Raw genomic sequence first — 15,000 nt, 5'->3', positions numbered from 1 at the left:
GTCCAATACAGAATTGAACAAGATGGGGGAGAGGGGGTCGCCCTGTTTTACTCCTCGGGTCATTGAAATTGGTAGATCGCGACAACAGTCCAAGTAAGTCACACAACCATCATACGATTGTGCTATATAGCTGAGGAGGGGTGACGGAGCACCCATCCTCGCAATCGCATTTAGTATCGCACCGTGGCTAACGGAGTCAAAGGCCTTCGAGACGTCCAGCACTGCGAGACGCAAAGGTTGAAGGTTCTGGGTGGCATCTCGGAGAATCGCATCGAGAAGCATGGTGTTTTCAGCACACCCATCGCCTTTCCTAAACGCACGTTGTGCCGGGTGCAGCTCGAAGGCTGATGAGCACCGTTTGGCGATTATCTTATGGTGGAGACGCACAAGGTAACTGCTGATCGTGATCGGTCGGAACTCGGAGGCATTCTTAGGTTCATCAGTTTTTGGGATAAGCACCGTTCTGTGCTTCTTCAGACATAGTGATAAGTATCCCGCAAACAGCCACAGATTGAACATCTTACTCAGACAGCTGTTCGGTATGGAACGGATTAGCCGAAGGCCAATACCGTCCACACCGGGTGCGCCGTTTCTCAACAATGATTTTTCCCTTTCCACATCCTGGGATGTGATCGGTCGCACCAGCTGCCAACATGTCTTAGTGTTTTTCAGATGTTCAGCACCCACTTCTGACTCCCTCTCGAAGACATCTTTCCAGAAGCGATGCATTTCTGTGGGATCCACAGAATGTTTCCTCCGACCCCAAGACCCGTCAATACACTGTCTAGCGGCACGGCCTGGGTTCACGCGAATCAATCTTTGAATCGCGGCGAACTCAGTTTTGCGAGCCTGCCTCCTGGCCACCTCGTTGCCCCCACCCCGAGCACGGGTGGGACTATTATACTTACTGCCAATTCCATCTGTACTCTCAGTGTTCTTTCGGGCTGTCTTTCTCATACGACCCCCGGTGCCTCCGACTGGGCGAACATTGCTTCTCACACTCGATGTCATCATTCTCACAATAGCCTCAAGCTCGTTTCTAAGTTCCTCAGGGCTAACCAAGTGCAGGCGACTGATCAGGTCATCCAGTCGGTGCTCGCTCCATGTTGTTGTCCCTTTTGGTAGCCCTTTTATATAATTCTTAATGTCATCTTGCCACTTGTCATCCATCTCACTTTCCTGGCTGGAGTCTGCCAGACCAACCTCCACATAGGACGGGGGAACCAGTTCCCTCTTTTCTATTGTGGGTGAGTTCTCATCTGTGATATTGCCAGCGGAGAGTCATAGTTACTCCCGCCGTTTACCCGCGCGTCGGTGAATCTCATCACTTTGACATTCAGAGCACTGGGCAGAAATCACATCGCGTCCACACTCGATCGCCGGCCATCGCGATGCTCTGTTTTAATTAAACAGTCGGAATCCCCTTGTCCGCACCGGTTCTCAGGCGACTGTCGGTCGCCGGCCGAGGCGCACGCGCGCACTCGAGCCTCGCACCATCGCACCTTTGCCCAACGACCGAACCTCGGGAGGGTCGGAAGAGGACGCGGGACGCGGAGGGTCCGGGCAGACCGCGCGCACGCCGCAGCCGGAGCGCTCCACGGGGAGGCAACGGCTCACGTTCGCAACAGAGTCCCTCACGCTCCGAGACTGCCGCCGGGCCGATCCGGCCCAAGACGCCCGACGCCGACGCCGACGCCCCGCGAGAGGGCACGGGCCCGCCGGCGCGAAGGCGGGGATCGATGGCGCGCACCGACACGCGACCGCACCCGGGACGGCGACGAGACCGGCCGAAGCGTCTCGCCCGCCCCACGCCGAGACGCTCTCCACTCCGCGGCCGCACGTTTGACCCCCGACGGGACGCGCGGACGACGAGCGCCGTGGCCGAGCTCCCGCCGCGAACCCCCCCCGCACCCCCACGAAGGAGGGGGGGGGAGAAAGCGACGGAAACGCGACCGCAAAACGCGGGTCGCCGCGCGCCACGCGGAGCGCTCGACAACGGTAGAGAAAAGACGCCCCGGCGAGGAGCGGGGCGGGACGGCCGCGACCGGCACCCCGCACACACCTCCCCGGACGGCGGCGGCGAACGGCGCGGCCGAACGCACCGCCCACGCCGGTGGTAGAACCCGACGCCACGCCGCGTGACGCCGGCGGACCGGACGACGGGCCGGGAGCCCCGCGGCCCCGGGAAACGGAGGCTCGCCCGACCGCGAGCGCGTTCCCGTACACCGCTTCGCGCCCCGGCTCGACCGACCCAGCCCTCAGAGCCAATCCTTGTCCCGAAGTTACGGATCTGGCTTGCCGACTTCCCTTACCCACATTGTTCCATCGCACCAGAGGCTGTTCACCTTGGAGACCTGCTGCGGATATGGGTACGGCCCAGAGCGAGATTCAGTCATCGCACCCGGATTTTCAAGGGGCGGCGAGGGCCCGCCGGACGCCGCAGGAGCCGCGACGCTCTGCAGGGCGCGGGCCCCTATCTCGGGTAAAACCCATTCCAGGGCGCCCGTCCCTTCACGAAGAAAAGAAAACTCTTCCCGGCACCCCCGCCGCCGTCTCCAGGCGCGCTTTGCGTTACCGCAACGTTGGGCGGCCGCGACGAGCACAAAGTGCAAGCACGCGAACCATCCCCCGACCTTTCTCCGCACTCTGGGTTCGGGGATCTGAGCCCGATTCCCTTTCGCTCGCACCGGGGCGGATGGGAGCCCATCGCCCAACATCGTCCGCAAGGCCTTCGCCCGTCACTTAGGACCGACTCACCCATGTCCAAGCACTGTTCACATGGAACCCTTCTCCACCTCGGCCTTCAAAGTCTCTCGTTTGAATATTTGCTACTACCACCAAGATCTGCACCCGCGGCGGCTCCACCCGGGCCCACGCCCAAGGCTTCAGCGCCACCGCGGCGGCCCTCCTACTCGTCGCGGCGTGGCGCACGGACCACACGCCGTGTGCGCGCCGCGCGAAGGCGACGCGCCAAGCGCGAAGGAACGGTACATCGCCGGCGACGGCCGGGTATAGGCCCGACGCTCGAGCGCCATCCATTTTCAGGGCCAGTTGATTCGGCAGGTGAGTCGTTACACACTCCTTAGCGGATTCCGACTTCCATGGCCACCGCCCTGCTGTCTCGACCAACCAACACCTTTTGCCAGGGCTCCGATGAGCGTTCGCGTTCGGCGCCTTAACCCGGCGTTCGGTTCATCCCGCAGCGCCAGTTCTGCTTACCAAAAGTGGCCCACTGGGCAGCTCGCATTCTTCGCCCACGCGCCACGCGCACGCGCGCGCGACGCGCGCGCCCGGCTCCGAAGCTGCGAGCCGGGCGTCTTACCCATTCAAAGTTTGAGAATAGGTTGAAGCCGTTTCGGCCCCAATGCCTCTCGTCAGTCGCTTTACCGGATAAAACTGCGCATCCAGCGAGAGCTCCAGCTATCCTGAGGGAAACTTCGGAGGGAACCAGCTACTAGATGGTTCGATTGGTCTTTCGCCCCTACGCCCGGGTCGTACGATCGATTTGCACGTCAGAACCGCTGCGGGCCTCCACCAGGGTTTCCCCTGGCTTCGCCCTGCCCGGGCGTAGCTCACCATCTTTCGGGTACCAACAAGTACGCTGTGGCTCCGTCCGCCTCCGCCGGCACGCGCCGGACGGAGAGCGCAGGACGGGCCGGCGGTGCGCCTCGCCCCTGCCACGGCGGCGAGGATCCCGCCCGACGGTGTCGCGCGCCAGCACGACGGGAGCGCTCGCCGCTTGCCGGCGGTCCGGGCCGAAACGGCGCGAGACGAGACGCGAGAGGGTGCCCGCCGAGAGAGGAGGCACGAAGCCACCGGACCCGAGGAGCACCGCGCTCGCACCAGCACCCGCACCGCCCGACCCGGCCGCCGAGCGGACGGGACGCCTTAACCCGACCGCGCGCGCACCGCACACTTTCATTGCGCCTCCGGGGTTTCTTTCGAGCCCTTCGACTCGCGCACGTGTTAGACTCCTTGGTCCGTGTTTCAAGACGGGTCGGGTGGGATTCCGACCCTCGCCGCAGACCCCGAGCGCCGGGGACCGCACCGCCAACGCGCGACACGACACGCACGAGGAAAACGCGCGCGCGGCCGGGAAACCCGCACGGGGAGAGGACGGGCCCCGGAGGACCCGAACCCCCCCGAAGGGCCCCGACCGACGCACGAAGCCCTCGGCGCGCCGGCCACGCGGACGCGGAAACGGCCCCTGCCGGAGGCGCACGGCACCGCGGCGCCGCACCACGGTCGACGACGCACTGAGAACAGTTTGCCGCCAGTCGACGGAGCGGCGGGCGGCGGAGGCGCCCCGGACGCACGAGACACGGCCGCTTTCGCGAAACCACGCTCGCACGCGGCGCGGCGTCAGACTTTTCTTTCCGTCCAGTTTCACTCGGTCCCGGGGCGAGCGAACGCTCTCGCCAGGCCCCCGCGACGGGCGCGGCCCGGTGCCTCCCCCACGACGACGCGCGAAGGCGCGACGCGGAGAGCACCGGTCGCAGGCCCCGCCACGGCGCCTCGACAAATCGCAAAGCTCTCGGTCGAAAAACCCAGGCGCTCCTGGCCGCCTCCGGAACCGGTCGCGGCGCACCGCACGCGGAGAAAATGCACCGGGCGGCGGACGAGTCCGCCGAGGGGCGAGGCCCGCCCACACGTTGACCGGGATCGTCGAAGCGCACCCGACCCACGAGGGGACGGTCGACGCGACGGCGTCCGGGCGCGGGACGGGTACCGCGACACCCACGACGGGCGTCCGACGCCACGGCTGACTCCTCCGGGCGGACCGCGCGGATCCCACCCGTTTACCTCGCAACGGTTTCACGAACTCTTGAACTCTCTCTTCAGAGTTCTTTTCAACTTTCCCTCACGGTACTTGTCGGCTATCGGCCTCGTGCACGTATTTAGCCTTGGATGGAGTTTACCACCCACTTTAGGCTGCATTCCCAAGCAACCCGACTCCTAAGAGACCCGACCCCGGCACGTCGGGGGCCATCGCACCGGCCTGCCACCGTCCATGGAGGAGGCCCCGATCGAAAGGACTTGGACCCCCGAGCGATACCGGGAGGTGCGAGCTCCTGTACGCCACAACTCCACACGCCCGTAGTGCGGGCGGGGATTCGGCGCTGGGCTTTTCCCTGTTCACTCGCCGTTACTGAGGGAATCCTCGTTAGTTTCTTTTCCTCCGCTTAGTAATATGCTTAAATTAAGCGGGTCGTCACGTCTGATCTGAGGTCGCAAACATCAAAGTGCTCCCGGAGAGGCACGCCGCCGCGAGAGCGACGCGCTCTCCGTGTCTGGCCACCGGTCCCCGTCGCAACTCACACGGGAGACGCGGAGACTCGGATCTGGCTCTCTGCGCTGTCTCCCTCTCTCTATACGCCGTGGTCGCCACACCGACATGGAGCCGTGCACGCACGCGCGACGAAGTCGAAGTCGATGTCGAAGCCGAACAAGTCGAAATCGAAGTCGAAGTCGAAGCAGGCTCACTCACTCGAGGGCCACCGACGACCGCACCCACGCCACGGCCACGGCGGCGGCACGACCAAACAACGCAAAAACAACAACGGTGCTGCATTTCGAAGAGCCGCGACCGTTGAGCGGCCTCGAACTCCCATTCGCGGGAACCACGCAAAGCGCGTAGCGCAAAGCGCGTAGCGAGGCCCGGCCCACCGAAGCGCGAAGCGCGAAGCGCGAAGGAAGGCCAGGACACCCGTGCTCCCGATCGATAATCGAGCGACCCTCAGACAGGCGTGGCCCCGGGTGTGTAGCCCGGGGCCGCAATTTGCGTTCAACGTATCGATGATCAGTGTATCCTGCAATTCACACCAGTTCTCGCAGTTGGCTGCGTTTTTCATCGACGCACGAGCCGAGTGATCCACCGCTGTGAGTCGTTCCAAGACGATGCTTCATTAAACACCGACGACGAAGCTGCGCGCCTCGTCTTCCGTCAGTGGGACAAACCTTCATCGCAACATCGGCCTCGCCTTCGCCTTCCCTCGACGAACGAATCGTCCCGACGGGCGAATCACCTCGACCACGGTGCGGCGAGAAAGAAAAGAAGGCCTCGCCGCCGCGCAGCTGTGCAGCAGCGCAGACGACGACGACGACGACGACGACGACTGCTCTTCGACACCGCGGCGAAGCCACATCCACGGAAAAAAAAATCGTCGCCGACGCATCGCCGACACGGCGTCGACGATCGCGTCTTCCGCACCCTCGGCAGTCTCGACCAAGGGTGCTCCGTGCTCTCGCATTGACCATCGACCATACCATGCCATGCCATTATGCCTTCCTTCGAGATGCCGTTATGCCATGCTCGTCCCGATAATGATCCTTCCGCAGGTTCACCTACGGAAACCTTGTTACGACTTTTACTTCCTCTAGACAGTCAAGTTCGCTCATCTTTTCGGCGCACCGGCACGAGCCGACACGACGACAACGAGTGCCACGGACGGCCCGTGCAGGGGCTGATCCGAGGATCTCACCAAACCGTCCGATCGGTAGTAGCGACGGGCGGTGTGTACAAAGGGCAGGGACTTAATCAACGCGAGCTGATGACTCGCGCTTACTGGGAATTCCTCGTTCGTGGGACACTGTCTCAAGCCCCAGTCCCCATCACGGACGGGGCTCAGCGGTTTACCCGAGCCTGTCGGCGAAGGGCAAGGTACACGCTGGCCCGGCCAGTGTAGCGCGCGTGCGGCCCCGGACATCGAAGGGCATCACAGACCTGTTATTGCTCCATCTCGCACGGCTTGCAGCCGCTCGTCCCTCTAAGAAGTTAGTCCGCCGGCCACACCGGGGTCGCGGAACTAGTTAGCGTGTCGGAGTCTCGCTCGTTATCGGAATCAACCAGACGGATCGCTCCACCAACTAAGAACGGCCATGCACCACCACCCACAGAATCGTGAAAGAGCTCTCAGTCTGTCAATCCTTCTCGTGTCCGGCCCAGGTGAGCTTTCCCGTGTTGAGTCAAATTGAGCCGCAGGCTCCACTCCTGGTGGTGCCCTTCCGTCAATTCCTTTAAGTTTCAGCTTTGCAACCATACTCCCCCCGGAACCCAGAAACTCCTGGTTTCCCTCATGGCTGCCGGACGGGTCATGCCATTCGACGCCGCCCGATCGCCGGTCGGCATAGTTTACCGTCGAAACTAGGGCGGTATCTGATCGCCTTCGAGCCTCCGACCTTCGTTCTTGATTAAGGAAAACATTCTTGGCAAATGCTTTCGCTTTAGTCCGTCTTGCGCCGGTCCCAGAATTTCACCTCTCGCGGCGCAGTATGAATGCCCCCGGCAGTCCCTCTCAATCATGACCTCCGTCCCGCAAAACCAACAAAATAGGACCGAGGCCCTATTCCATTATTCCCAGCTGCGGTGTACAGGCTCTACCGACCCGCTCTGAGCACTCCAGTTTCCTCAAGGTAAACGCTTCCGGCCCGCAACGGACACTCATCCAAGAGCGTCCGCAGGGCTCCGACAGTCTCGCCGCCGGGGACGGGCGGGGACAGGAAGCGCGCCTCGCGGCACGTCCCCCCCGCGAGCCCCGGCGTGATTTCCAAATACGAGCTTTTAACTGCAACAGCGTTCGCTTACGCTGTTGGAGCTGGAATTACCGCGGCTGCTGGCACCAGACTTGCCCTCCAATGGATCCTCGCACATGGGTTTAAGGTGCACCCATTCCGATAGCAGCGCCTCGACCGAGGCCTGCATCGGTATTTTTCGTCACTACCTCACCGTGTCGGGAGTGGGTAATTTGCGCGCCTGCTGCCTTCCTTGGATGTGGTAGCCGTTTCTCAGGCTCCCTCTCCGGAATCGAACCCTGATTCCCCGTCACCCGTAGCCACCATGGCAGGCGCGAAGCCTGCCATCGAAAGTTGATAGGGCAGACATTCGAATGAAACGTCGCCGGCGCGGAGGCCGAGCGATCTGCCATGGTTTATCCAGAGTCACCATCCCGTGGACGGGCCCACGCCGAGCCCCGAACCCTCCCGAAGGAAGGGCCCCCGAAGGACCTCACCCCACGAAGGGGAAAGGAAGGGAAGGTGGGCGGGCACCGCGTCGGTTTTGGTGCTGATAAATGCGCGCCTCCCCACGACGTCAGGGAACCTTCACCCGTGGGGACCGGCGCTCGTTTGCATGTATTAGCTCTAGAATTGCCACAGTTATCCGAGTAACTTCCGAGCGCTCAAAGAGACCATAACTGATTTAATGAGCCATTCGCAGTCTCAACGGGTCCTTCCGTTCGCACTTAGACATGCATGGCTTAGTCTTTGAGACAAGCATATGCGGCTGGCAGGATCAACCAGGGAGCGGCGTGAGGAGCCGCCGTAAAGACCACGGCACGCCGACCGTCACGCGCCGCGCGGCGCGTCGCACGTCGCACGTGCCGGGCCGGGGAGCACCGGGAGAACCGCGCGACCACGCGCCGCGGCGGAACCCCGCCACCGTTGTTGCACCGTTGTGTCGTGTTGTGCTATGCCGACTCGTTTCCCTCTCGCTCGCACGACATCGCTCCCGAGGGCTCGTCTGCCTCGTCCCTCTTGTCCCGCACTTGGACTTCGTACTTCGTCCTTCGTATCGCCCCGGCGACAACCTCACGCCACGAACAACGTTCAACGTTCGTTCCGTTCTTGGTACGCATCTCTCGCGCGCCTCTCGATCGCTGCACCGGTCAGAGGAAGAGAGTCACCGCTCCGAAGGCGCGTTAACGGCGGCAGAACGTCGACGACGTCGGCCAGCCGAAAACCCATGTCGCAACCGCAACCTCACACACCGGCGCGCTCGGCGGAAGGAAAGCGGTCAGACAGAGTCAGACCCGAGTGCCCGGGAGGCGCCGATTCGGAACAAGAAACAGTCCGACGCACCGGCGCCGGCCGGGCCGAAGACACCACCGGGTCCGACCCGGGGCAGCACGCCCGGCTTCGCAAGTGGGCGAAAGACCGTCGCGGCCACCTCGCTAGGCTCACGTCCATCATACGTGGCGACGCACCACCAAATCCACGGTGAGCGACCAAAGAGCTCGTCGCCCAAAAAAAACACGCAACTGCATACGTCGGCCACCCGAGGAACGAGCGGACACGGACAGGAGACCGTCGAACCTCCAACCTCCGGGCGACCGCTTACTTTCACGTGACCCTTGGTTCGTTACACTCGCCGGCGAAGGCCCCGTGACACGGACGGGGATCCGACCGTCGGCCGAGTGCACGACCACCGCTAAAACTGCTCGGACACGTCGGGCAAAGAATGACGTGAAAGCGGCACGGAGCCACTCGGCACACAAGCTCGCTCACGACGAAAAGGACCGTGACAGCAGCTGCCCCATACACGGAGAAGACCCGACCGACAAATAGCAACGGAGGGACTCCGGACGAAGAGCAGCAGCGACATCGCCAGTGAATCGCGTCGACGACGAACAAACGCTCGCCGACCCCCGAACTCCCAACGGGTACGTTCGAGGACCGTGACAACCCGCACGAGTGGCGAACCTCGTCACAAGACGTGGTGACCGAAACGCAAACGCCATCGAAACCTGCGTGCGCGCACGCATCCGCCCAAGCATGCGACGGACGCTCCGAAGAGCAAGATCATGGCCCATGGGACCCATGATGGGAAAGAAAACGAAGCCAACGAAGCCACCCGTGTACGGCACTTTCCCTCTTTCTCGTGGGTGCGGCTTTCGCAGATATCGAAGATATCACAGATATCGCAGATATCGAACGCTTCGCAAATCACACATCGCATCACGCCGCCGTTTTCCTACGCTCAACGAGCTGTTGCACCACTCAAGCATGCACGTCCACACTCGTGCGTCTTGCATCTCCCTCACTAATGTGCACACGACGGACGATCGTGGTTGGCGTTACCGTGGTGAACAGATTAAGCGGTTGCGCGAACGTCACACAGTATCGAGAGCGTGACGGTCGAGTGTTTGAAAATATTTCAACACTTGCAAAACTTGGATGAAAACTTAACACCTTTTGAACACTGCAAACCGATTTGGCAACACACACACACACACACACACACACACACACACACACACACACACACACACACACACACACACACACACACACACACACACACACACACACACACACACACACACACACACACACACACACACATACACACCACTTTCACACTTACACCCTAACGCTAACCTTAACAGCCCTAACAATAACCCTAATAGACCATGTGGAGGTACTCGCTATTACCTGCAGAAAATGATTTTCGTTGTGCAGATCACCAATCTGGATGAAATTTAGCATACTTAAATAATTTTAGACGCTGAGTCCAAATCCACTTGTTTCCACGTCGAGGATGTGACACATTTTGTCATTTTTGGCAATTAAAGATACACCGAACATTAAAGCACGATTTCGACACAGAAATGAAGAATCAAGGATAGACTGATATGTACGTCAAAGAAAACTCTTGTGAGGTCTTAAAATGATAAAATATGTTTATACAGAGCCATCCATATTCACTGTTATTAAAGATGTTTATAATCAAAGGTCGTAAACCGAAGCAGTTACATATTTTTACCGGCCGAAAACGTCTGGACCGACCAGACAGGCCTTCGAGTTGACCAAGGCAACTTTTTGCTTAAAAGGCAGCCACACTGGCTATTAAAGGTAGTTACATCGACAATTAAAGACAGTTACAGCGCGTATTAAAGAGAGTTACATTGGCTATTACGGATTAAATCAAAGACAAAGACACTGCGCGACTCAGCCTGATGAAAAGTAGAACTGCCAGAAGAAGATTACTGTTTTAGAACTCCAGTATTTATTCCTCTGAAGCGGTTGCTGAACTTGGCTCTTAACTGCTGCTATTACAAAACTCAAGTCCATTATTACATGCTAACCGATCTGAATACTACTGTGTAGTAGATTACCACAGCAAAAGCAGTGTGACACCCGCATTCACAGTTCGTCGTCGGAAACATCGTCAGTTCTGCTTTCATCATCCATAAGTTCCATTTCTGTACGGGTCTGTTCATCGTTGACGCAGTTTTGACACCCACAGCACTCTGCGCAGGACACTCCTTTTGACCGGCAAGAACACTGGTTGGTCTCACATTTCGTCTTCTTGCAATTACATTTCGTCGTCTCTAACAGTTCCTTCTGCGCTGATGGTTTGTTCAGCCAGTGAACAATCAGTGCTCCTTTGCGTTCCATCCATCCGTGAAATGTAGGAGAAGGGGCTTCTATAAACCTCCGTCACGCGGTGGTGGATCGCAGACTGATAGTTCACTGTTTTGCAATGCAGCATCAGAGCGTCGCTTGAAGGCGGCAACTTCTGTTCTCCCAGCGACTGGCTGCAGAATAGCTTGTAGCGAGCCTCATCCACACTCTTCATGGTCGGCTGATTGTACATGGCGCAGACGAATTGTTCCAGGTCGTGAATGATATTCTGATCTAGCGTGAATTCTCGACCAATGCTGCCGAAACAGGTGATGAGATGGGGACCCTTCATCATCGAGTCGAATGGCCTTGTTTTGCCCTTACCATGGAATGCACTGGTGGTATCACTTCCTGTGAAATTGTGCAAACCTATCAACGCATCGCAGACAGAACTTTCCAGGGCATTACTCAGCTTCCTAATGTCAACGAAGATAATGTCCTTCGGACTTCCTGTGAAAAGATGGAAATTTCACGCCCGAATCGACTTCGAGTGAGCCAATGCCCACACAAACACATCGGTGTCGAAACTCTCGATGCGCACTGACTCTCCATTCTGTCCCGCGTGAGCGCCAGTAGGAGGAGCTTCGTGTCAGCTTCCTCATGGTCACATTCAAGTTCAGGTACTGACGACACAGTCAGGACACCATTCGACGCCTTGATTTTCTCACATTTGCCGGCATGACTGACGTACGACAGCATGTCACCCAGTTTTGATGGAGACATGTTTCTCGTCCACGATTCGACGAAGAACTCTATCGACGCCTCCTTGTTGGCTCCGCTCAGGAGATAATTGGCCCACTGTTTTGGAAGGCTCGATCACGTCTGTAGATGGTTCGTACTTGAAGATCGCCCGCCCTGCCCGCTCGTCTGGCGTGCTCCAGGCACTTGATGCTGATACTTGGGTAAGTATCAAAAACCATGTCCAGTCTCGAAGCTTGGTTATGTCGTGCTTTGGCCACTACGATGTTCGTCACCATCTCTTCCAGTTTGCCGAAAGTGTTATCGCCTGAATAACGGCCATTCCATCCACAATCGTTGCACCTTGGATAGGCCGAGCGTCCACACCGCAATCGGGCCACAGTTTCAGTATATGGTTGTGGAGTTTGGCTTTGTCCGTCTTAGCGATCGAAACATCACCGGATGCCACCGGGGAAAGATATGTTCGCCAGTGGGTATGCGAACAGATCGTGGAGTGTTGCATTGCTTTTCTCGCCAATCGACAGCAGTCGTGTGAAAAGACGACGTTCATTCGCAATTTCAACCTTCGGCGTCTGCTGGTGGGGAGTCGCCGACTTTCCTCACGCCTTCAAGAAAGTTGCCAATTTGGCCTTCGAATTCGGACTGAAGAATGGGACCTCACCCGAGAGAAGTCGATCACGCATGAATTGCACGACAGCATTCTCTCCCTTGACATACGCGTTCATCAAGTCCGCGGAAGTGGCTGGCGGTGCGATGACACCTGAACTAATATTGATGAGTTCAAGGTGAGCGCCGGAGAAAGGGTTAATCATTTCAAGTACTGTGTCCATCACTTGTACCACCACTGCTTCGTTCTTCTTCGAGCTCGACACATCCAAATCCTTTCTCGTTCTGGGCTCGTTGTGGAAACCCGCCATGGAATCGCATTTCCTTGCGATTTCCGCACGTGCTGGTTGGGACAGGATCCACTTCTTCACAGCTGTGCTTTTCTGAGTGTAACCAATGATGCCTCCACTGGTCTTGCCATCCCTATTTAAAGTCTGCTTTATGATCTAATCACACGCAACACTACTAAATCCATGACGAGTATGCCGTTGAGCAGTCCATTTGCCATCCATGAACGCTTGATAGGTGTCTGGGTGGGAGTGCTCCAGCCCGGCCATTTCCAGCCAGTAAACGGGTAAGTACCTTGCATAGTTTAGGTAATCGTACGCAAAGTACCAGGGCATTGACGCTCTCGTGATCGCAAGGTGTTTCGGCCAGTTCGAAGTACGAGTTGCCCGTATAAGCTCTAGTGCTTGCTCCACCATTTCCAAGTAGGGCCATGTAATGTCCACACTTTGGTGTTTGTTCAGTGTATCCCTCACCATGAGTGCTCCCGAGTATAGAACATGTAAATTGAGGTCTGAGTCACCCTGCTGTGGACCCTGGCTGGCTTCATCCTCTGCAGTTGACTCTGTTTCTGTTGTGGAGCTACTGTCTACAACAGGAGCCTGAGCAATGGAACCAATCATATTTCACTGTCCTTCATGTACACCACTTCGCTCTCAGATATTTTTGGTGGACGATTAGAAAATCATGTCTGGGTACCGTTCCTGCAGTCTTTTCTTCAGTCTTGTCGCCTGGTAGTTGGCCTTATCCTGACCTTCACACACTCTGAGTAGGTCATTGAATATCTCACACAACTTCTTCATATGTATAGATTGCTTTCCATCAATGAGTCTTACCTGGATTACTTTATCACAGAAAATGTCAAATGTTGAGTCATAGTTCACTTTCTGAGTTTGGAGTTTCCTTTCACTCTGTCTGTGCTATGTGTCATTCATATACTCATAATAACATTTATGGTGATAACAAACTGCCAGCGCCACACAGTCTTTATCCTTTATAGTTGTCATTATTCTCACATCACGTTCATCTCTCCTCTGCTCAGCAGTTTCCCTCAGCTTTCCTCGATCCTGTGTTTCTGCCAGGGACAACTGATCACGTTGACATTTTCCTTTGACACGGATGAATTTGTCTTTTTTCTGGCATACGATACAAATTCTTGGCAGTACACCAGCTGATTTGCCAGCCACCCTTTCTACAGAGGTTCTGAGGGATTTTCTACGTATTTTGTGGTATGAGGGCCCCTCTTCTTCGAGTCCGCCCACCACCTCACTGGCTCTAGCAGAAACTGCAGTAGTGCTGGCTTCTGATTTCCTCTTCCTGGCTTCAGCGCGTTTTATATGATCCTTGTTACAAAACGACGCATAGCAGAACCGGTGACAGCCGGCATCCGCAGGAGGATCAGTCATTGGCAGCAGTTTCATAATTCGATCAGCCAGCAAACGGCATTTGTTGATAGTTTCACTATCTGTGGCGTCGCACCAAGCCTTCGCACACTCGCATACCTTACGCCAGCTCTTATCCGTGAATTGCGTTACTTTCTCATCTTCCTCCCCGCCCAAGTGTGAAACAACGCATATTTGGTTGTTGAAAGACCAAAAATCACTCGAAATCACACGACAACCATGGGTGCCGCCATCTTCGTTTGTTGTTTCCTGGTCGTTTCCTCCACGATTACAAGCATGCCACGCCCACTTCACGGCGGTAATTTCAAATGGTAATAACTGTCGGTGTGTCAACATGTGCATATGGAAACAAGTAGGAATTTCAATGGTGTGTTCTCATGGATGTACAGTGTGAATTTCGTTTAGATTGGTGATCTGCACAACGAAACTGAACGAAACTGAACGAACCGACCCACCTCCACATGACCTATAACAGCTCTAACCCTAACAGCTCTAACGCTAAACCCAAAACCGAACCCGAACACACATTTACAACAGACACACTAACCCTAAGACACACACACACACACACACACACACACACACACACACACACACACACACTTAAGATTAATAAATATAGACACTTCATACAAACACTTATGAGGTTAACAAATAAAGACAGGGATGACAGGGTAGCTGAGGAGGACTTTGCGAACAGGCTGAGTGGACCTGATAAGTTGGGAGATCCTGAAGCGTTGTGCAGTGCCTTCAAGACCACCGTCCGTCCTTGACGTTGCCTGCCGGTCGATGTCACGGAACTCAGCGCAGGGCAAATAACGACAAG

The 15,000-nt window shown here is 57.2% G+C and overlaps 2 non-coding genes and 1 pseudogene across 2 annotated transcripts; all 3 read right to left on the bottom strand.

Annotated features, from left to right (window-relative positions):
- Positions 1-5,232, bottom strand: part of LOC147020324 (28S ribosomal RNA) — an 8,625-nt pseudogene extending 3,393 nt beyond the window's left edge.
- Positions 5,233-5,731: 499 nt separating this feature from the next.
- On the bottom strand, positions 5,732-5,887 carry LOC147020323 (5.8S ribosomal RNA). The gene has a single exon (XR_015062130.1). It is a non-coding gene; the product is annotated as a 5.8S ribosomal RNA (ribosomal RNA).
- Positions 5,888-6,322: 435 nt separating this feature from the next.
- LOC147020322 (18S ribosomal RNA) lies at positions 6,323-8,301 on the bottom strand. Its single transcript, XR_015062134.1, has one exon. It is a non-coding gene; the product is annotated as an 18S ribosomal RNA (ribosomal RNA).
- Positions 8,302-15,000: the final 6,699 nt, after the last annotated feature.

The sequence above is a fragment of the Eptatretus burgeri genome, chromosome 9, assembly GCF_056783735.1.
Source record: "Eptatretus burgeri isolate ZD-2024b chromosome 9, Ebu_testis_v1, whole genome shotgun sequence".
NCBI lineage: Eukaryota > Metazoa > Chordata > Myxini > Myxiniformes > Myxinidae > Eptatretus > Eptatretus burgeri.
This window is presented reverse-complemented; position numbering and strand designations above follow the sequence as displayed.